At 39.2% G+C, this 22,557-nt stretch overlaps 1 protein-coding gene across 2 annotated transcripts in view; it reads right to left on the bottom strand.

The window, feature by feature from the left end:
- TMEFF2 (transmembrane protein with EGF like and two follistatin like domains 2) overlaps window positions 1–22,557 on the bottom strand; it is a 1,330,598-nt gene that overhangs the window by 718,672 nt on the left and 589,369 nt on the right. The window lies entirely within an intron of this gene.

Raw genomic sequence — 22,557 nt, 5'->3', positions numbered from 1 at the left:
TTTATGAGGCATATTCCAAAACAGGAGGAACAATAATTAATTATGCTGCAGAAGATAAGTTCATCAGTGTTACCATCATCAGAAAACACAAATTCATATCTCTTCAAATAATAGCCTTCAAAAATGATGCATGGAAAGCAAAAGAAGGTTTGAGATACATTGGACTGCAAAGTGAAGACAAAGAAGCCAACTAGCGCTCAGAACCTCTGGAAACGTCTTCCAGACTGTTGAAAAGCCATTCCAGGAGATAACCAGGTGAAGATACTTGAGAGAATGCCAAGATTGTGTAAAGCTGTCTTTAAAGGGAAACTGGAGTCTGATAATGCTAGGATTAATCTCCAAATTAATTGATGCTTCTAGGTGCTTAGCCATTGTGCTGAAAGTGTGGCACCCTGGAGAAAATTAACTTTATTTCTCTAAAGGTGGTGTCACACACAGCGACAGCGACGTTGCTGCTAAGTCACCATTTTCTGTGACGTCGCTGTCCCTGTGTGTGACATCCAGCAACGACCTAACCCCTGCTGTGAGGTCGCCGGTCGTTACTGAATGTCCTGCTTCATTTTTTGGACGTTACTCTCCCGCTGTGAAGCACACATTGCTGTGTGTGACAGCGAGAGAGTGACGAACTGAAGCGAGCAAGGAGCAGGGAGACGGCTTCTGGCAGCCTGCGGTAAGCTGTAACCAAGGTAAACATCGTGTAACCAAGCGAAGTACTTTGCTGGTTACTCGATATTTACCTTAGTTACTAGCGTCCGCCGCTCTCAGGCTGCCAGTGCCGGCTCCCTGCTCCCTGCACGCGTAGCCAGAGTACACAAAGGTTTGCTTATTAACCCGATGTGTACTCTGGCTAGGAGTGCAAGGAGCCAGAGCTAAGTGGTGTGCACTGGTAACCAAGGTAAATATCGGGTAACCAGTGAAAGCTTACCCGATATTTACCTTAGTTACCAAGCGCAGCATCGCTTCCACGTGTCGCTGCTGGCTGGGGGCTGGTTACTGGTCGCTGGTGAGATCTGCCTGTTTGGTGGCTCACCAGTGACCATGTAACGACGCAGCAGCGATCCTGATAAGGTCAGGTCGTTGTCGTGATCGCTGCTACGTCGCTACATATGACCCTAGCTTAAAGAGACGCCAGTTTTCAGTCATTTGTGCCTGTCATAAATTACCAATTTTTTGCAAAGAAAAAATCCATGTTTTCCATGATCGCTACTTTCTTTACCATCATCCACATTGTTGGTGAAAATTAGGATTTTGTGTGTATTGATCACAGATAGGGCCCTGCTCAGGTTTCTCCCTGAACAAAACTGAACAAAAAATTCTAAATAAAAAAAAAGCTTTCTTCCATAATTACTTTTCTCCATCCTAGCAATTTTTAATACAAATTACCAGTTTTCTAGGTATTAAATGGTATGAATTTCTCTGGCAGGAACTTGCAAAGGATCGGGCCTTTTACTATGAGATTTAATTTATAGGTCTATTATTTTACCTGGGAACAAAATGCTGGTATATAGCATTTCATAGTTGATGTACATGAGCTACATCAAATATTTGGAGCTACAGTAAAGCACCATTGCAATAAGCCAAGGTGTAACTGACACCTGCAAGTTTGTCCAGTTCTGGTTCCAGCACAATGCTGTGCACATGCACATGATTGGCTTCAGTATTAGGTTATTGAACCACAATTCTAACTGGTCATCATGATAGCTACATACAATGCTAACAGAAAAGACAGTGATGTCTCTGCCCTGCTTTCATTATTCATAAAATGCTTTATACAATCAGCTTGGGCTGGACCTAAGGCCTAGGCAGGTGTATTCTTAGTAGGCCCCTACACAGGTCATTCTACATAACTTACAGGAAACAACAGAATAGATTCCCTAATTGCAAAAATATGTTATGTCTTTTACCTTTTTTATTTTAAAAAGCATAAATGTTTGTTAGTGCAGTGTGCTATTAAGCAAAATGTTCGTTACCACTTGCAGCCCGGTAACCTATAGCCATATAATGTATGTTGAAGTCACCTTCAAATTACTAAGGCCATGTTTGCATTAAGGACTTTAAAAAGGGTTGGATTTTGTCTAGAAAACCTTATATTGTCAAGTGAAGGTTTCCTATTAGCATTGATTCTTGGTGAATCAATTTGCCACTGGTTGAATATTTAGGGGAAATTCGGTGAAGCTGGCAAATTCATATTTCAAAATGTTTTATCATCTCTACTGATAAACAAAATAATTCAAGAAATCAGAATTCTGTTTTTGGAGACGCACCCTGTACTAAGCTACCCTACTGACTAAAGGCCCCGTTACATGCAATGACGTATCTAACGATATATCGCCGGGGTCACGGATTCCTTGATGCACATCTGGCATAGTTAGCGATGTCGTTGCGTGTGACACCAACGAGCGGCCGTTAACGATGGAAAATACTCACCAAATCGTCCATCCTTGACACGTCGTTCATTTTCAAAAAATCGTTAGTTATTGAGGACGCAGTTTGTTCATTGTTCCCATGGCAGCACACATCGCTATGTATGACACCTTGGGAACGACGAACTACAGCATACCTGTGTCCTCAACGAGCACCGAGGTAGGAGTGATGGAGATGTGGCTGCTCTCCGCCCCTCCGCTTCTATTGGCGGCCCGTTCTGTGATGTCGCTGTGACGCCGAACGAACCTCCCCCTTTTATGAGAGATTTTTCACAGCCCACAGCGACGTCGTTAAGGAGGGCTGTACGTGTGACACGGACAAGCGAGATTGTGCGCCACGGGCAGCGATTTGCCCGTGACGCACAAACGACAGGGGTGAGTGCCATCGCTAGTGATATCGCTATCGATGTCGCTCCGTGTAAAGCCCCCTTGGGATTAAACAGTTTATCTGGTAAGAGTCTGCGATGACATAGTAGAGAGACTAAAGGCCGCCATATACATTAGACCAACATTGACCAAAGCTGGTAACTTCTACAGGTATGCATGACAGTTTAATGTGTAGAAGGACTTACAGCTGTCTCTAGACAAACGATGTTGGGGAAGATATGGATCTGTCATGTCTGATTTCTGACTGCCAATCCTTTTGTTCTTGGGAAGATAAACTGCCACCAGACATGTCTGGCATTGGATCTCTCTTAAAACCCTATTACACATAGCAATGTCGTTAGCGAGATCGGTCACAGGTTTTGTGATGCAACAGCGACCTCACTAGCGATCTCGCTACATGTGACACATAGCAGCGACCACCCCCCACTGCAATATCGCCGATTGTACCTGAACATTCTGGTTCATTTTTTGATCGTTGGTGTCCTGCTGGGCAGCATGCATCGCTGTGTTTGACGCCATAACAATGACGAGCGACCTCGTTGGCATGCCTGGGTGGAAACACTACGCCTCTATCGAGGTCTGAGTCGTCAGAATAGCTGCTGTATGACAGGGTCCCAATGACCGCCGAGGTCGTTATATGGATTGTCGTATATTTGCTGCGTCATTAGTTAGATCTGCCTGTTTACTTGTTTGATCCTGACCAGGTCGTATCGTTGTTGGGATTGCTGGAATGTTGCTACGTGTAACAGGACCCTTAGAGAACACAATAACACTCCACAGAGCAAGCACTTCTGTGTATAAATGAGGTGGGAGAGATATTTGGCACAAGCTATCTAAAGAAAAGTTAAAAAAGTAAAACGTTTTATAATCTAGTCATCCAACCATGTAGCAAGGTTAAATATCAGCTCATGTAAATAAAATGCTAAATACGAAGGCAGAACTGCAGGAAGGCAAATGAGCTTTAATTTATTGGTCTATTATTTGTAAGGGCATGACGAAAAATATATAATGTATAACTAAAGTATATTTAGCTTTAATGTCAATAGGTTCCAATTTATTGAGTACAAGTAACTGAAAGTAGAATTTAAGACCAGCATAATATTAAGAAATATTAAATACACCTGTAACATATTAAAATCCTGCAATAATATTCTAAGCTTCTGCATATTAATATGTTTACTGAGGAAATGTCATTCCAACCACAAAGAAAGGCTTTTTTTATGGAAACTGCAATGGATATTGTTATTTAAATTCTTGTATACTTAGAATGACACATTTGCCTGTATTTGCATAAATCTGTTGTTACAGGTGCAAAGAAGCTATTTATGCATCCGTATTTATACACACTTTAAAGAATCCTACTGTGCGCCTGCTATTCCATGCTGCCGTTTCATCTAGCCAACCAGATCTAATTCTGTAGTTATATTTCTCAGCTGCTGCAGCATGCTCAGCACTTTTATTATGTTATTAGGATATGTGGGAGCATTTGACTGGTACCTTGCGAGCATGAAACATCAATAGATAGGGATGGTTATTTAAAGATCAGTTCACAGCAGCAAGGCTGAGAAAATCAGTGCGCTGCTGTGTGGAGTCTGAGGATCTTCTGCATTCCAAATTTTGAATTCCTGATTTATATTCATGACAATATGATACATTCAATGGGGTAAAACATATGCAGAACCATTTTATATAAAAAAAAACCCCTATATTTGAAGAATATACATCGTTTCTGCTACATTTGGTGACTACAGCATGCTTTTAGTGAGTATCATTTATATTTTGCAGTTTATGTAGTGTTTGTCCAACTGTGAGGGTGTTCTGAAGAAATCAATATTAACGTGTCGAACAAACTGGCTTAAATAAAAAAGATGTTAGGAAGTGAATAGGTATTAACATACTAATGTTTAGATGATAAAAAAAATGTATTCAAATGTAGTTAGAGTGGAAATATATATATATAGATATATATATATATATATATATATATCTATATATATATATATATATATATATATATTACTAGTAGAAATGCTAATAATAGGAACAACTATTGTAAACAATAGGCCACAAAGATATGTCCATCTGTTACACATACATGTATCAAATAGAGTAAAATAAAACAAACTCTAATAAATAGTGTGAACTAAATAGAATAAAAAGAATATAGTTATCATAAAGACATAATATAAATGTAGATAATCACCCAGATATTCACAGGCTTATATAATGATATGTATGTGTATACTAAAGTGATAAACTATTAATCCATGAATAAAGTGAGTGAGGAAAAGAAAAAGGGTAAATTAAAGGGAACCTGTCGCGTCACCCTGTTTCATCATCCTGTTTCCATAATGCCTTAGAGACATAATCCAGCAATAAAATTATACCCTTGCTGTTATTATATATCTGCAAAAAAACTTATATTATCATCTTTAAATATGCAAATTCTTATAAACTAGTCAGACAAGTCTTGATTTTACAGTCTAAATTTGATTAACATTCTCCAATCTGCAGTCACATAAGAGGATGATGTGGCTAATTTTGAGTTATGTCACTTTACTCCTCCCTGGACAGATGCAGAAAAGGTTCACATTCACAGAGGAGTAAAGTCATGTGAATGCAAACAGCTTCACTGCAAGTGTCCAAGGGGGAGCAAAGTAACTTGAATGCAACCAGCTTCACTGTGTTTGTCCATGAAATATTAAAGTTGCCGGAAAGCATCAAGGTTTACTACTAGAGTTGAGCGATGTTCGAGGTTCGCCAATTTCATGTTCGAGTGATTTTGGGGGGGTGCTCGAGATTGAACTCGAACTCGAGCTTTTTGCTAAAAGCTCGACAGTTCGAGTTAGGTTTGAGAACGGTTCGATCACCATAAACAAGGCTTTTCACAGTAAGGCTATGTGCACATGTTGCTATCTGCATGTGTCCTGCGTCCCCAGCACAATCCCTCTCCCTTTCCCACTCACCGATCACGGGCGCCTCGCTGCACGGCTGTCACAAATCTGCGGTGTCTTTTCCTCTTTACAAAATGGCTGCTGCTTCAATAGCCAATTAGTTATTCCGTGCTTTCCCCACCCACCGACGCCCATGATTGGTTGCAGTCAGACACGCCCCCACGATGAGTGACAGCGGTCTCACTGCAACCAATCACAGCCACCGGCAGGCAGGTCTATATCGTGCAGTAAAATAAATAAATAAATAATAGAAAAAAAAAAAAAGACAATGCGCTTCCCCCCATATTTGATACCAGCCAGGATGAAGCCACATGGCTGGAAGCTCGTATTGTCAGGATGGAGAGCACCACGTTATCGGGAGCCCACCACCCTAACAATATCACCAAGCAGCCGGCCCGGAATTGCCACATCCATTAGATGCGACAGTCCTGGGGGACTCTACCCAGCTCATCCCGAATTGCACTGGTGCGGTGGCAATCGAGGTAATAATGAGTTAATCATGCCAGGCGTCTCCCCAAGATACTGTCCATGATTAATCTGAAAGTGAAAGTAAATAAACACACACACACAGCAAAAAATCCTTTATTTGGAATAAAAGACAAAAAAACACCCTGTTTCACCCCTTTATTAATCCCCAAATACCCCTTCAGGTTCGACATAATCCACACGACACTGACAGCTCTGCTACAGAACACGAGTGCTCTGTATCAGCTCCACGTAACAATGAAGTGAATCGCGCGGTCAGCAGAGACTTCAGCAATGCAGCCTTCAAGATTACCAAATGTGCTTATCTGTACCAATGGAGTCAGAAGCTCAGTAGATAAAGCGCTCGCCTCAGAAGCATTAGGTCGCGAGCTCAGGTCCCGGTAAAGAATTTATTTATTTTTTAATTTTTTTTATTTTTAATTTTAAATTATAATTATTAGATATTTATGATTATAATTTAATTTAATTATGCACTGAGGGGAGGAGCCAGACATCAGCTGTGAGCTGCGGGACACACCTCTAAAATCGGAGCAGTTCACGGAATGAGGCTGCATTGCTCTCTCTTCTCTCTCTTATCTCTCCTCTCTCTCTTTCCCTCTCCTTTCTCTCTTCTCTCTCTCTCTCTCCCTCTCTCTCTGTGTCTCTCCCTCTCTCTCTCTGTCTCTCTCTTTCTCTCTTTCCTTTCTCTCCTCTCTCTCTTTCTCTCTTTTTCTCTCTCTTTTTTTCTCAGTCCCTCTTTTTCTCTTTTTCCCTTTCTCTCTCTTCTCTCCTCTCTCTTCTCTCTCTCTTCTCCCTCTCTTCTCTCTCTCCCTCCCTCTCTCTCTCATCTCTCTCCTCTCTTTCTCTTTTTCTCTATTTGTCTCACTCTCTCTTTTTCTCAGTCCCTCTTTTTCTCTTTTTCCCTCTCTCTCTCCTCTCTCTCTTCTCTCTCTTCTCTCTCTCTTCTCTCTCCCTCTCCTCTCTCTCCTCTCCTCTTCTCTCCTCTTCTCTCTCCTCTCTCTCTCTTCTCTCTCTTCTCTCTCTCTTTCTCTCCTCTCTCTCTTCTCTCTCTCTTTCTCTCTCTTTTCTCTCTTTCTTTTTCTCTCTTTCTCTCTCTCTCTCCTCTCTCTCTCTCTTTTTCTCTCTCTCTCTTTTTCTCAGTCTCTCTTTTTCCCTCTCTCTCTCTCCTTGCTTCTCTCTCTCCTCTCTCTTCTCTATCTCTCTCTCTCCCTCTCTCTTCTCTCTCCTCGCTTCTCTCTCCTTCTCCTCTCTCTCTTTTCTCTCTCTTTTCTTAATCTTCTCTCTCTCTTCTTTCTCTCTCTCTCTTTCTCAGACCTGGCGATGATCAGCTGATGCGGTCACCTGACGGAATCAGCTGACACTATAAGTCGTGCGGTGAGACCGACTTTTTACCGCCTGGCCGGCTAAACTATCAGCTGATGCTGTCGGACAGGAGTCTGCCTAAAGTGTGTAGTTTGTTGGCTTTTTTTGCACTGATGCATCAGCTGATTGTATAAAAGCCGTTTATACAATCAGCTGCTGTGTCATGTGATTCAGGCCCTTGACCCTGACATCATCTGATCACTTTGCCTTCCAGCAAACCGATCAGATGATATTGGATTTGGATAGGACTGCGTGGGACCCTTGACCCAGGATTACTGCGGAGGGGTGTTCTTTATTTCAATAAAGATGGAGTCACTAATTGTGTGGTGTTTTATTTGCAATAAAAATATTTTTCTGTGTGTTGTGTTTTTTTTATCTGTACTAGAAATTCATGGTGGCCATGTCTAATATTGGCATGACACCATGAATTTCTGGCTTAGGGACAGTTGATAATATACAGCTAGCCCTAACCCCATGATTACCCAGCAAGCCACCCGTCACCAGGGCAGCTGGAAGAGTTGGATTCAGCGCCAGAAGATGGCGCTTCTATGAAAGCGCCATTTTCTGGGGCGGCTGCGGACTTCAATTCGCAGCAGGGGTGCCCAGAAAGCTTGGGCACCCTGAGCTTCGGATTCCAATCCCCAGCTGCCTAGTTGTACCTGGCTGGACACAAAAATTGTGCAAAGCCCACGTCGTTTTTTTTTTTTTAATTATTTCATGAAATTCATGACATAATTAAAAAAAGGGCTTCCCTATATTTTTGGTTCACAGCTGGGTACAAATAGGCAGCTGGGGGTTGTGGGCAGCCCATAGCTGCCTGCTGTACCTGGCTAGTATACAAAAACATGGCGAAGCCCACGTAATATTTTTTGGGGGGCAAAAAACTCCTGCATACAGTCCTGGATGGAGTACACTAATCCTTGTAGTTCTGCAGCTGCTGTCTGTCTGTATGAAGGAGAGCAGACAACAGCTGCAGAACGACAAGGCTCAGCATGCTCCATTCACTAGTGTATACAGGAGAGCAGACAGCAGCTGCAGAACTACAAGGCTCAGCATACTCCATCCAGGACTGTATGCAGGAGTTTTTTGCCCACCCAAAAGATGACGTGGACTTCGCCATATTTTTGTATGCTAGCCAGGTACAGCAGGCAGGTACGGCTGTCCCCAACCCCAAGCTGCCTATTTGTACACGGCTGGGAACCAAAAATATAGGGAAGCCCGTTTTTTCAATTATTTCACGAATTTCATGAAATAATTAAAAAACAAATGACGTGGGCTTTTCCATATTTTTGTATGCTAGCCAGGTACAGCAGGCAGGTACGGCTGTCCCCAACCCCAAGCTGCCTATTTGTACCCGGCTGGGAACCAAAAATATAGGGAAGCCCGTTTTTTTAATTATTTCACGAATTTCATGAAATAATTAAAAAACAAATGACGTGGGCTTTTCCATATTTTTGTATGCTAGCCAGGTACAGCAGGCAGGTACGGCTGTCCCCAACCCCCAGCTGCCTATTTGTACCCGGCTGGGAACAAAAAAAAAATAGGGAAGCCCTTTTTTTAATTATTTCATAAATTTCATGAAATAATTACAAAAAAAATCTCTATGTGCTTCGCCCCATTTTTGTGTCCAGCCAGGTACAACTAGGCAGTTGGGGATTGCAATATGCAGAACAGGTTGGCCTGAGCTTTCTGGGCCCCTCTGCTGTGAATTGCAGTCCGCAGCCGCCCCAGAAAATGGCGCTTTAATAGAAGCGCCATCATCTGGCGCTGTATCTAACTCTTGCAGCTGCCCTGGTGACGGTGGCTCGCTGGGTAATAATGGGTTAATACTAGCTTTGTTTTACTAGCTAATATTAAGCCAGCGATTCTTAATGTCAGGCAAGTTTGACCCGGCCATTAAGAATCTCCAATAAAGGGTTAAAAAAGAAGACACCACAACAGAGAAAAAATACTTTAATAGAAATAAATACACAGACACACTTAGAGACTCCATGTTTATTACTCCCTCTTATCCCTCCATGATCCATGGTTTTCTGTCTTCTTTCTCCTTCAACCCATGCAGCTCTGCTACATCAGGCTGCACTGCATGGTAGAAAGACGCTCACTTAGTGAATAGACTGCACGGAGCAGCAGCGTTCTTCCTCCCATGCAATGCTGTCTGATGTAGCAGTGCTGCATGGGTTGAAGGAGAATCAACCCATGCAGCTCTGCTACATCAGACAGCACAGCATGGGAGGAAGACGCTGCTGCTCCGTGAGTGGTCAGAAGCTGCGTGCTGGAAGCGGTGACGTCACCGCTGACAGGCGGGTTGCTATAGCCATAAAGATCTCCGTTATTCACCGGATGTACATACATGGGCTGCACCCATACATTTTTGTATGGGTTACCTCCTAATACTTTGGATTCATCCTCCAATCCAAAGACTTACTGAAAGGGAAATTAGATTGTAAGGCCCAATGGGGACAGTGATGGTAATGTCTGAAAACCACTGCAGAATATGACAGCGCTATATAAGTGAGTACAATAAATAAGATTATCTAGGTTTATATGTCTAAACCGGTAGCATGATACGAATACCATAGTGTACATTGTGCCATCACATCTCCTGACAGTCAAGTGACTAATCAAAACCCTAATATATATATCACAAAAAGAACCAATCCCAAATGTGTCAAACTCTGTCCCTACAGGCTGTGCGTTATTTGCAATTTCTGACCCACATGCAAACTGTCTGTTACTTAGCTCTTTTTCTAAATCAGGACTTTAAAATAGTAAGAGAACAGCAAATCCTAAAGAAGACATACCATGTCCTTGATCACTATGCTCTCATAGTCTTTTAAACAACTAGAAATTGAAATTCCCTTGATCCCTGGGACTTCATTTGAATAGGAAGAAGCTCATGTATTTCCCCGGTATCCACATAGTACAGACATGGACCGATAGGCAATATATAAGTTCTACCTGTGATATCAAGGTAACGTCATCTCATCCCTCAGCTTAGAAAGGTCGGCCCCTGTCTCTTATTAGTGCAGATTTTCTCACAAAGTGACCAGCCTTTTTGTCCATACAATGGCTGCTGGTGGAGGAGCATGTGACCAGAGGAGACCATCTTACCCCTTCAACAGAAAGCAGATTCCCCATAGCAGGTGTTTTTCCCAGTTGGAGGAGGAAGATGGACTGGTTTAGTCACATGCTCCTCCACCAAAAGCCATTTTATAGGCAAAAGTGCTGGTTAGTTTGTGAGGAAAGCGGCAGTAACAGTATTTGTATTCACTGAGACAGATTATGACAGTGAGTTTTATGTAATTCATCTGCTCAGTAGAATAAAAGGCATTTTATCGATTCAGATATATCAATGTTTCTTATTTTCTTTTGAACTATTGCTATATGAAAAAATAGAACAATGGCTATTCTTTTAAGGGAATCTGTCACCAGGTAATATAAGTATAATATACATCACTCCACAATTTAAATGAACCAGGGCTCTCAGATGGGATATTACTCCCAATACCAATATAAACACAAGCCTTGCACTCCTGTTTGAGATAAAGTAACAAAAGTAGTTTATTTGCAGAAATAATGACGTTTCGGTCTTATCATCAGGCCTTTTTCAAACAAGACAGAGGACAATAGGCAGGGTTTTTTTTATACCTGGCCTAGGTGATACCAATAACCAATAAACTATTTTTGTTACTTTATCTCAATCAGGAGTGCCAGACGTTTTGTTTATGTCACCAGATATTTGCTGCCACATCTGAGAGCAGTGTGATGTAGGGGGCAGAGACCCCAATTCCACCAATGTGTCACTTATTTTGAGGAAACAATCACATATTTATCAACTGCTTTACATGAGAAAGTCTTGTTATTTCCTCCAGGAGGTTAACCATTTTAAAAGTCCCTTCTGGACATTTTAGGGGCAACTGTCAAGTAGGTAAAATCCAATAATAATGTCCACTATACGCACAGGACACAACTCTTACGTTTAGACAATGTAACTAATTTTTGCACTCACAATCTCTATTTGTATATTCCGATGTAATTAAACCTGACGTAATTTCACATAGATAAAAAAAACAATGTTTGTTCTATGCAGTGCACAGCAATTGTTGGCAATAATAATTTAATGTATATCAGCAAGACACAGCGAAAGCTGACATGTCTGGACTATTCTACAAACAGATATTCTATCTGCTACGCAGAAAGAAAATATCCATCACAACCGACTGATTGCTGTGCTGCCAAGGCGGACCTAACAACATCAAAAGCAAGTTATCAATACTGAACATACATAAATAATCAAGAGGATCAGCAGAATATGGCCAGTACAACTGGTTCAGAAATTTCCAAACAAAATAGTGTAATTCGTCCAGTTTAACTCAATCATTCATTGTTTGTTTTAATGTTTACATAAATTGGACATGCAATCAGTCCATACATTGGATATGCAATCAGTCCATAAATTGGATATGCAATCAGTCCATAAGTCACTTCAGAATACTCGCCCAAAGGATTTGGTGTAGAAAACTATTTTTGAAAAATATATAAGTATTTGTTTTCATGAATCTGTACCATGCTAACCAAATTCTAATAATCTTAGTCCCCCCCAAAAAACAATCTACAGCTATCTCTGTCATGCTTTCCGTGGTACATCTCAGACATACAAAGATAGATATTCACATGACTTTAGATAGAACAAAATATTTCTGGGATGCACAGCAATAATCCAAGGAGATTTAGGGGTGCATAATGCTAGAGCGCATATAAACTGAAGGAGAAAAGACTAGCAAAAACAAGCAAACCACTAATGGTAAAATTAACAACATAGAAAAAAGTTTTATTGATATATAGACACAAAATATTAAAGTCACCTAAAATATACCCTGGAAACAACCGGATGTGTCAAGTCCCCATATATACACAAACCCCATAAATGCAACCACAATAAAAAGTTAGAGTAAAATTAGCATATATATGAAAAGATATGTAGCACTTACTAAACACATTAAAACAGGCACAAAAATAGGTACAAATGGTTAATTATCAGTGTGACTCATTACAACACAGCAGGTTTTTAAGGGAGAAGCAGGTTATTGTTAAATGTAGGGTTTGTTTGTCACTCACTTTCCCTCATGAAGCCGCTTTGAAGCAGTGATATGAGTGGGGTCTGTGCCCACCCAACCTCTTGCACCACTACTTGCCATTCATTGTTACTGCCTTCGGTATCCTTGTATCAGTTGGGTCTTAAATGCGTAGGTCTGCTCAACTGTGAAGAGGTATTGACTTTTTTCTTTATTTACCTCACTTAACTGTGCCAAAGTTATTCTTTCTACTACTTTGATCAGTTGGGTTCCTTAATAGGGATGATCGAATATCACAAATATTCGGCAATATTCGGCTTTGCGAATATTCGATGAATAGTTCGCCCCTATGCAAATACTCTATGCGCAATGTAAGTCTATGGGAACTCCGAATAGTTGCTATTCAGCAACTATTCAGTTTCCCATAGACTTACATTGCACATCGAATATTCGCAAATAGTCAAATAGCAGTGACCTATGGGCGTAGCCGAACATTTGAGGTATTCAATCATTCCTATTCCTTAACTTTTGCGTGTACAATTATGATTTGGAGCCAGCTCAGACTCATAGGGCAGCCATCTTTTGGGCCAGCTATGATTTTTGGTTTATGATTGATTTTCCTCAATAAGCAGGGCTGAAGCCCTGCATTTTTATGATTCTTAACCTTATTGTTTATTTCATTTGACTGTATATTTTTCATATAGATATGTAGCATCCAGGAGGTGCACCATATATTTGAGGTGTCCTACATTTGTCGATAACCTGCTTCTCCCTTAAATAATGCATATAGGTCCTAGTCCCTGCTCTGTTGTAAGGAGTAACACTGATAATTAACCATTTATACATAAGATTACACCTGTTTAAATGTGTTTACTGAACTGTGACTGCTACATATCTTTCGATATATCTGCTAATTTTTTTATTGGGGGTTGCATGTATGACTTTTTTGTATAGGTGGGGGCTTGACACACCTAATTGATTCCAGGGTATATTTTAGGTGATTTTAATATTGTGTATCTTTATATCAGTAAAACTTTTTTCTCTATGGCTATTACCGTTAGTGGTGTGCTTGTTCTTGCTAGTCTTAACTCCATCCATTTACATGACTTCAGATAGATAATGTTGAGTCAAATTGAATACAGGACATGCTATGGGACCCATCATCGGAAGCTCCTCCCTCATGTTCACTTTAGGTCAGGACTGAAGCCACAAACAGGGCACCAGAACAGTGCAACGAACTTTGCAGTTTGCCAGTGGGCCAAAAGCTCTAGCCTAGAGTGAACACAAGACTGGAGAGACAATATAACAGAGGTGCAAAGGACCAGACTGCAAGCAGGGCAAACCGTGGCACCTAAGCTGTGAGGTGACAGTATCATTTTTTTCTTTTTAACCTTTAGCAACCCTCTACTGCTTAGCAAGATAGTGACCACAACTAGACACCTTTTTTCTGAATGTAGAATTTAGGTAAAAAAAAATAATAATCAAAATGTACATAATTTGTATTGCAACATCCAGAATAGCCCAACTATATATTTGTAACCCTATTTGACCCTTTTGGGAACACACATAAAAATGAAATAAAAACAAGCTAAAAAATGCCATTTCTTTTTATCATATCACCACACAAAAAATAGAGTAAAAAGCAATAACATGTAAAGCAAAATACTACTGAAACTTCAAATCATCTTACAAAACACATGCCCTCTCACAACTGTGTTGGCAGAAACATGGAAAGAGTTATAACTATTAAAAAATGGTAATGCAAAAACAAATTTCTTTTGTATAAAAAGGTACTTTTTGGCATGCAATAGTAGCAAATCGATAAAAAAACTATAATAATCCATTCTTCTTGTGATAACACTGACTCGAAGAATACAGTTGTCTGATCAATGAAAAACATGAAAAAAACTCCTTAATTGTTGATTTGTGTTTCTTTTTCAATGCAAAATCTAAATGTTATGTATTTTAAAATGGTAAAAAAACAAAACATTTTTGCCATTTTTGAAAAAACAGTGTGATTAAATTGCAAAAGATAAAAATAAAAATTATATTATAAATCTGTCATTTTGACTTGAAGTACTAATTCCTATAATTGCTTATCCTGTATGATGCTGGGATTAAAAAAAAAACTGAATTGTTTTTAAATTTGCTTACTTTGCCACCCAAAAATCACACTCCAAACTCTCCACCATGGCCAAGACCAAACAGCTGATCAAGGAAATCAGTGACAAAATTGCGTACTTGCATAAAGCTGTTATGGGACAATAGGCAAGCAGTTTGGTGAGAAGGCATCAACTGTTGGGGCAATTATTAGAAAATTGAAGAAACACAAGATGACTATCAACTCGGTCTGGGGCTCCATGCAAGATCTCGCCTTGTGAGGTAATGATGATATTGAGAAAGGTCTTGAAACAGCTCAGAACTACATGGGAAGAGCTGGTCAATGACCTGAAAAGTGCTGGGACCACAGTCTCAAAAATTACCGGTAATAACACACTACATCATCATGAATTAAAATCTTGCAGGGCACGCAAGGTCTCCCTGCTCACGCCAGTACATGTGTAGGCACATTTGTAGTTCACCAGTGACCATGTGGATTATCCAGAGGAGGCATGGGAGAAGGACATGTGGACAGATGAGACCGAAGCAGAACTTTTTAGTATCAACTCCACTCGCTGTGTCTGTAGGAAGAAGGATGAGTATAACCTAAAGACCATAGTCCCAACAATGAACTATGAGGGTGGAAAAATTATGCTTTGGGGTGCTTTTTTGTAAAGGGTATGGGATAAGTGTCCCGTATTGAAGGGAGTATGGATGGGGTCATGTATCATGAGATTTGGCCCACAACTTCCTTTCCTCGGTAGAAGCATTGAAGATGAGTCATGGCTGGGTCTTCCAGCATGATAATGACCTGAAACACACAGCCAGGGCAATTAAGGAGTGGTTCCAAAAAAAAACATTTCAAGGTCTTGGAGTGGTCTGGCCAGTCTCCAGACCTGAATTAAATAGAATATCTTTGGAAGGAGCTGAAACTTAATTTTGCCCAGTGACAGCCCTGAAACCTGAAAGATATGAAGAAGTGGAGCATGCAAAAATCCTTACTGTAGTGTGTGAAAACTGAGGCAAGAACTACAGGAAACGTCCGACCTTTGTAAATGTAAACAAAGGGTTATGTGCCAAATATTAAGTTCCGTTTTGCTATTGTATCAAATACTTATTTCATGCAATAAAATGTAAATTAATTATTTAAAAATCATTCAATGCGATTTTCAGTAGGTTTTTTTTCTTTTATTTTGTCACAGTTAAAGTGTAATGAGGTAAAAGAAGGTTAAGATCCAGCACCATATAAAATTCAGAGTTTCATCTTTATTTCACCATTTAAAATTAGGGGGGAAAAGGGGCATACACCATGCCCAATAGAAATATGACTCACAAGACGCGTCTTGATCACATGTAATGCATCTTAAAATGGAAAGGATATATATATATATATATATATATATATACACACACACACACAAGTTAATGGATATGACATGCCTGAGGAAAGTGGGGGAGGAGGAGGGAGGAGAAGGGGAAGGGGAAGGTAGTTGTATGTACAGAGGCAATTCATTTAAGTCAAATAATGTCATTATCAATCCACATTTGTGCAGCAACAAAAAAAACACATCAAAAAAGGAAATACATCAAAACAATGAATGATATATAGTATGTGATATATGGGCTACACATAAAGATAACATCGAAAAAGAACAGTACTACAAGGCAAAAAATTAAAAACCACAGTTGAAGTGTACCTACGATAAAAAATTACAGACCTCTCCATTCTTTGCATGTGGGAAAACTTGCTATATCGCCAGTGTAAAGATGAGAAATTCAAGATAGAAACACAAGACCAGAGCACGCAACTGGAGCAGGGCACTGTAATGGTGTGGACTGGAAGAATGTAAAATTTGACTAATAAAACAGATATGAAAACAAAAACAATTGTATGCAATGCGCACATTTTGGGAAGTAGTCATTTGCAGTTAAAGGAATTAATTTTAGGGCATTTTCCTTTTTACTTAAAAATACCATTATTCTTTCTTTCACAAAAATGATTGCCAAGAAATGCAATAGTTTACTACAATGGTTTATGACAAGCAAGCACACCATGTCTGACTGTCAGAAATGTCATTTTTTTTTTCTATAAAAATTATTGTAATGTCTTGATTATTGGAATGCCTTGAGTGGTCACTTGAGTGTATTAAGAAAAAGATGTATAATTGTAATTTAACTATAGCAGGATAGATATAAGCTACACTGAATAATTAAACCGAGTCTGTCACTGCTACTGCTGGTGCCTCTTCTATCTCTCTCTCCTCTTATCAATTGAATTTCTGTATTATTCGCAGACAACTATTTTTATCTTTTTCACTGCTGCAGTATAGAATTCATTAATGTGTGGAGTATTTGTCCAATCTTTTTAGGCCTTACTCTTCCTTTTTCTATAGCTGAGTTAAGAACTTAAAGTCTAAAAATAATTTCTTCTCTTTCAAGCCTTATGTGCCCAAACAGTAGTTCCTAACCTCATATGGGGCTTTGGAGTATGATAAAAAATATTAAAGCTTTTTTCCCTAAATTGAATTATACAGTATTTCTGGAAACCCCTAAAGAATCATTTATCTTAGACACCAATCCTTAACTATATATTTCTTAGGCCATGATTTTCATGCATATTAGTAGTGATGGGCAGACCCGCAAATACCCGGGATCAGTGGGTCCAACCAGTCTTTAAAAAAAAAAAACCTGATTAGGACCCAAAATTAATCCCCAATATCTGGCCAGATGCCCATCCCCATATAAGTCTACAAGGACCTGAGTCATGCGCTTTAAAATGGTGGTAGAAGGGATAGGGGGATTAGAGCAGGACAGTTATAGTTACTCACCGTGCGGCTGTAACACTACTTCTGAGACTGCTCTTTAACCTCATGCATATGCACTGCTTACCCTGTCAACCAGCAGTCCCGGCATCTATGCAGTCAGACCGTGCCCCCACTCTGGGTGACATGTTGTCTGACTGCTTGTAATTGCACACTCTGTGTGTGTCTCTATCGTGGTGTAAAAATAAATAACTAAATTGGTGTAAGGTCCCCCCATATTATGATAAACATTTCAGCATCAGAGATGTAGATTTGGTGCTGGAATTTATATACCATATTCCTGCACAAAATCTGCATCTCTTGTCAAAAAATTGCATTAACATTGAATTAAAATTGCATCGTGTTTTGATGTGTTTTTTTGCCAGAAGATGGAAATTAGAAACAGCAATATGGTGTACAATTTTCTGCACCAAATCTGTGTCTCTTGGCTAAAAAACAGGCAGATTTTTAACAGAGGATGCAGGTCTGTGGACTCAGTGACCTCACCCAAGGTGAGGTCCCTGAGTTTAATTAGGTTACCTGAGGTCAGTTTACAGGCAGTCAAAGCTGAGGTACTGTAGGAACCCCAAGCTGTGACCACAAATAAACTGAATGATGTCAATGCTCATCGCTGCGACTCAGTCTCTGCCTGAAGCCACAGGGTGGGGACATGTTCTGTGCCCGCTTGCTGTGATTTCAGTATGTATATAACAAAGCTAGAGTCATCGTGGGACCTTGTGTGGATTACATCGGAACTGGGTGTTTGGAGTTAAAATACGGTGAAAGGTTTCTTTTTTATTTTATTTCAAATACAGGATTTTTTCTGTTTTGCTATCTCTTGTCCCTTACAGATTAATAATGGGGGAGTCTAATCAAGGGCTTGGTGGCATCTGTGAGCTGTCATTAACCCTTATTACATTACCCCAATTGCCACCATACCAGGGCAATCAGTAAAGTTCTGGGATTGTCACTTCTAATGGATGAGAGAATTCTGGGCGCATGCAAGATGCTATTTTCAGGCTGGGGAGAGCTAAATAATAATTGGCCTCCCCAGCCTGAGAATACAAACCCCCAGCTGTTGGCTTTATGATGGGTATAAAAAGTGGAGGGACCACATGCCATTTTTTAAAAATAATTTATTTAAAATAATTTTTAAAAAAGCCACACGGGGTCCTTATTTTCATACACAGCCAAGGTAAGCAAACGGCTGAGGGCTGCAGCCTGTAGTCGTATGCTTTATCTGTACTGTGTATCATAATATAGGGGAACCCTATGCCAATTTTTTTATATTTATTTATTTATTTACTTTTACACCAATATAGAAGCGCAGATGATGTGTGTGATTCCATACAGTCAGACACGCTGGGCGCACGGCCTGACTGCAACCAATCACAAATGTTGTGACTACTGGTGGGCGGGGGAAGCAATGCATATGTATGAAGATTAATCAGCGGCCCCGGAAGTAGTGTTAAAGCCGCGCAGGAGACTGGTAAGCACTTGCTTTTCCCTATTTTCTTTCTTTTTTGTTTATTTTTTTATACACAAAACTTAAATAAGTGAGCATATTTACTTAAGAGTTTAATATATGCTGACTGTAAATACTGTCCCATGAGTCGTTCTATCATTATATTAATTTGCATTTTATATTATATAGTTTTGACTTCATATTAAAATACATGAAATTAGAGAATTAAGTAGGTATCTTAATTTGTCATGAGCATTTCTGTATTAGCTAATACGAGTGCAAACTAGGCAAAATATGGTGCTATGTATTAAAACAAGCAATAAGTCTAAGATTCCAACTCCATGGTGGTCTTGCAGCTCTAATCTTCAAGGTAATAGTGCAATAGTTGCTTGTTTTTAACAAGCGTAAGTTTCAAACAAAAACATCTCCTTGGAGTCCTTACTTTATTCAGCAAGACGTCTGTAAAATATAATGTTGTTAAAATAAGTGCATTTAAGAAGAATCCAACTGACTCGTTCATAAAAGGCAAAGATAATTTTGCACAGCTCTATGTGGTCACTGTGCAATTAGTAGAATTACAGACATTATCTCTATGTCAGTGTCTGATGAAAAGCGAGTTTTATTGACAATATCATTGCTAGCAATTTACTCTCCCCAAAGCTATAATATGTGTTGTCTCATTTGCCTAATTATCTTGAATTCGCCACTGGATGCTGAAGCAATAGTGTAACTACAAAGACGCCTGGTAACCGCTTCTGTTGGCTGAGCCTTTTGTTATTGCAAGTTTTTGAATCATTTCAGTTTATGAATCATTTAGACTTTAAGGATCCAACTTTCCCTATTCACAGGATTATCAGCCAGCATCAAGGTGGCTCCAGCTAAATGAATAAACTGCAAATTGTGGTAACAATTACAAGTCCTGGCTTCTTAAATATAATAGGAAATAAATTATTCTGAACAGAATAGAAAAAGTCGGTTTCACAAAATTGTTTTCTATTCTGTTTGCCATTGCATTGGAATAAAGTTATCTATATTAGTATGAACAATAGTCAGTAAACTGCATGAGTCATTTTGCTTAAATATGTGAGTTCTAGAGCCATTCAGTGATGAGACTTTTAGCTTGAATTTCAATGTTTCTATTTGTCTTGTTTCTGGAGTCAAATCAGAAATAGGCTAGATTTAGATGCCCATATATCCCCGGTGTTTAACTGTCTATCATACCTACCTAGCGCTAAGAGCACACATGGATCTAACTTAGATCAACACAAGGTTCTCTTTTGATCCACATTAACTTTTTATAATCACGATTTTGTTCTGTTATTTGGACCTTAATACAGATGTAAAAATGTAGTCATATTACACCTGTGCTAAACCAATATCCTTATCACTGTAATGATTATGTTAATGATTTTTGGCTATTTTTTTCTTTATCAGTTTTTCAAGGTTTTGGTTTATTTTATCCAAAACAAAAACAGTAAAAAAAATGAATGCTCATCCTAACTGTGACAGATAAAATAGGCTGTCATAAGCAAATACAAATTATATACAGTGAAGGGTAAGACAGATAGAACATTACTTTTAATATAAATTGGTTAAGAGCCCAAAGTAGCAAAAGTTACATCATAAAGACAAGTGAGAAGGCCCCAAATCAGAACCCACCACATATATTATAAACACAAATCCAAACTGTAGAAAGATGTTGCCCTTGTTGTAAAGCAGTGCTGACTTGGTTAGGAAGTCCTTCCTAGATGGATATGTCATCCACTCCTTTGTATCATGGGACATTCAAATAAGACCTTATTATACCCTGCCAAGGCTAAAATTCACTCATTCAGTTCCCACAAAAGCAGTACACTCTGTTCCAGATTCACAGTTGCCCTAGTCGTCTCTACAAAAAGAACAACTAGCAATAACTATAGTAACTGGATATGAGGGGCATAGTCGTCCTGCCTTTGTAAAGCCGGGTGCTAGATTTCCTTAGGTTACAGGGTACATGTCATCCTTGAAAGATTCTCATTTTGATGGCCACTGAAACAAAGGAGATCAAAACACAACTATCCTGGTTTTCATTACTGATTGACCTGACATCTTCACAATTGGTTGGGTGAGTTCTTTCTTATTTCTCTTGGTGCCTGCGTGGACTCACTCAATAATTGTTTTCCAATTTGGTGTGGGTTTTTTTAGTACATAAACTATATAGGATGTTTGATGCAATTTACTGATTTTGAGTTTATTGGGGTTTTTAAATTCACTCTTTGACGGTTGGTGTCAGTATTCAATATTTATATAATGTATTAAACACTTATAGTTTAGCACTATCCAATGATTATGAGAATAATATTTATACTATGAATTTTATAGTGTGTGCTCTGATTCCACCTTGCTTTCCTTGTTTTTGATTGTAGTTTTGCAGTTCTAACTAATGTATTTAAAAAGTTATTTGTAAATGTCTTTTTGTTTCTTTTATCCACGTGCCTATCACACAAATATTTTGGCACCTGTATGCAATCTATTGTATATCCAATAGTAATAATACAGATAAATTATGTCTGTATTATAGAAGCATGACCAATTGAAGTCCATATTATAGTCACCATAAACCAACCTAAGACCAGTTTAAAGCTTGAGTAAAATGCACATATTCCTCTCGCGCATGGTGGTCACATATCCAGTATCACCTGGGGGTCTAATAACCCAGACTAACAGCATCAGAGATCCCAATCTGCACTGGAGCAGAGGATTTTGGGCATTCACCCTGTTACTACTAATGCAGTTATAGGGTAAAGCGTTTCTAGGTTCTTTAAAATATTATTATTATTATTATTATTATTATAAACAAATATTGTAGAATGTTTGTGTTGTCCAAAATAATTCTGAATTAGACGGAATATGATATGAAACTTCATAGTTTTATATTTGGCTATATATTAAAAATTGTGAATATTTACTGATTGATACCTTTTAATGGCAAACTGAAAAGATGGGGACAAATATCAGGTTTCCATACTACTCAGGACTATAAGACAGTCTCGAAAGCTTTCTATTTGTTACTATATTTTCAGTTAGCCATTAAAAGGTATCAAACACTGAAGACTCTCAATTTTTAATATTTTTCTATCAACTGTCTAATATGGTACAAAGATTCATTTTTCTTTTTTGACAATTTGGGATCTTGATTTAATATGAGCATACATAATAGCCACGCCTCTCCCTTGATGCTATAATTGTGATTGAACAATTGTCCTCCCTTTTCTCTTGCCATGTAGTGGAGAAATAAATATGTGAGTAATTTACAAGAAGGAGAGGAACCTTTAACCCCTTCACGACCATGGACGGATCTTTCCGTCATGGATCGTGTCCCGGTAATCCCCGCCCCCTGCCGCGGGCAGGCGGCGTGGATCGGCACACATATCAGCTGTTTTCAACAGCTGACATGTGTGCCTACATGTTCCGAGTGGAATCGCATTCCACCCGGAACATTAACCCCTTAGATCTCGCTGC

This window comes from Anomaloglossus baeobatrachus, chromosome 7, assembly GCF_048569485.1.
Source record: "Anomaloglossus baeobatrachus isolate aAnoBae1 chromosome 7, aAnoBae1.hap1, whole genome shotgun sequence".
NCBI lineage: Eukaryota > Metazoa > Chordata > Amphibia > Anura > Aromobatidae > Anomaloglossus > Anomaloglossus baeobatrachus.
This window is presented reverse-complemented; position numbering and strand designations above follow the sequence as displayed.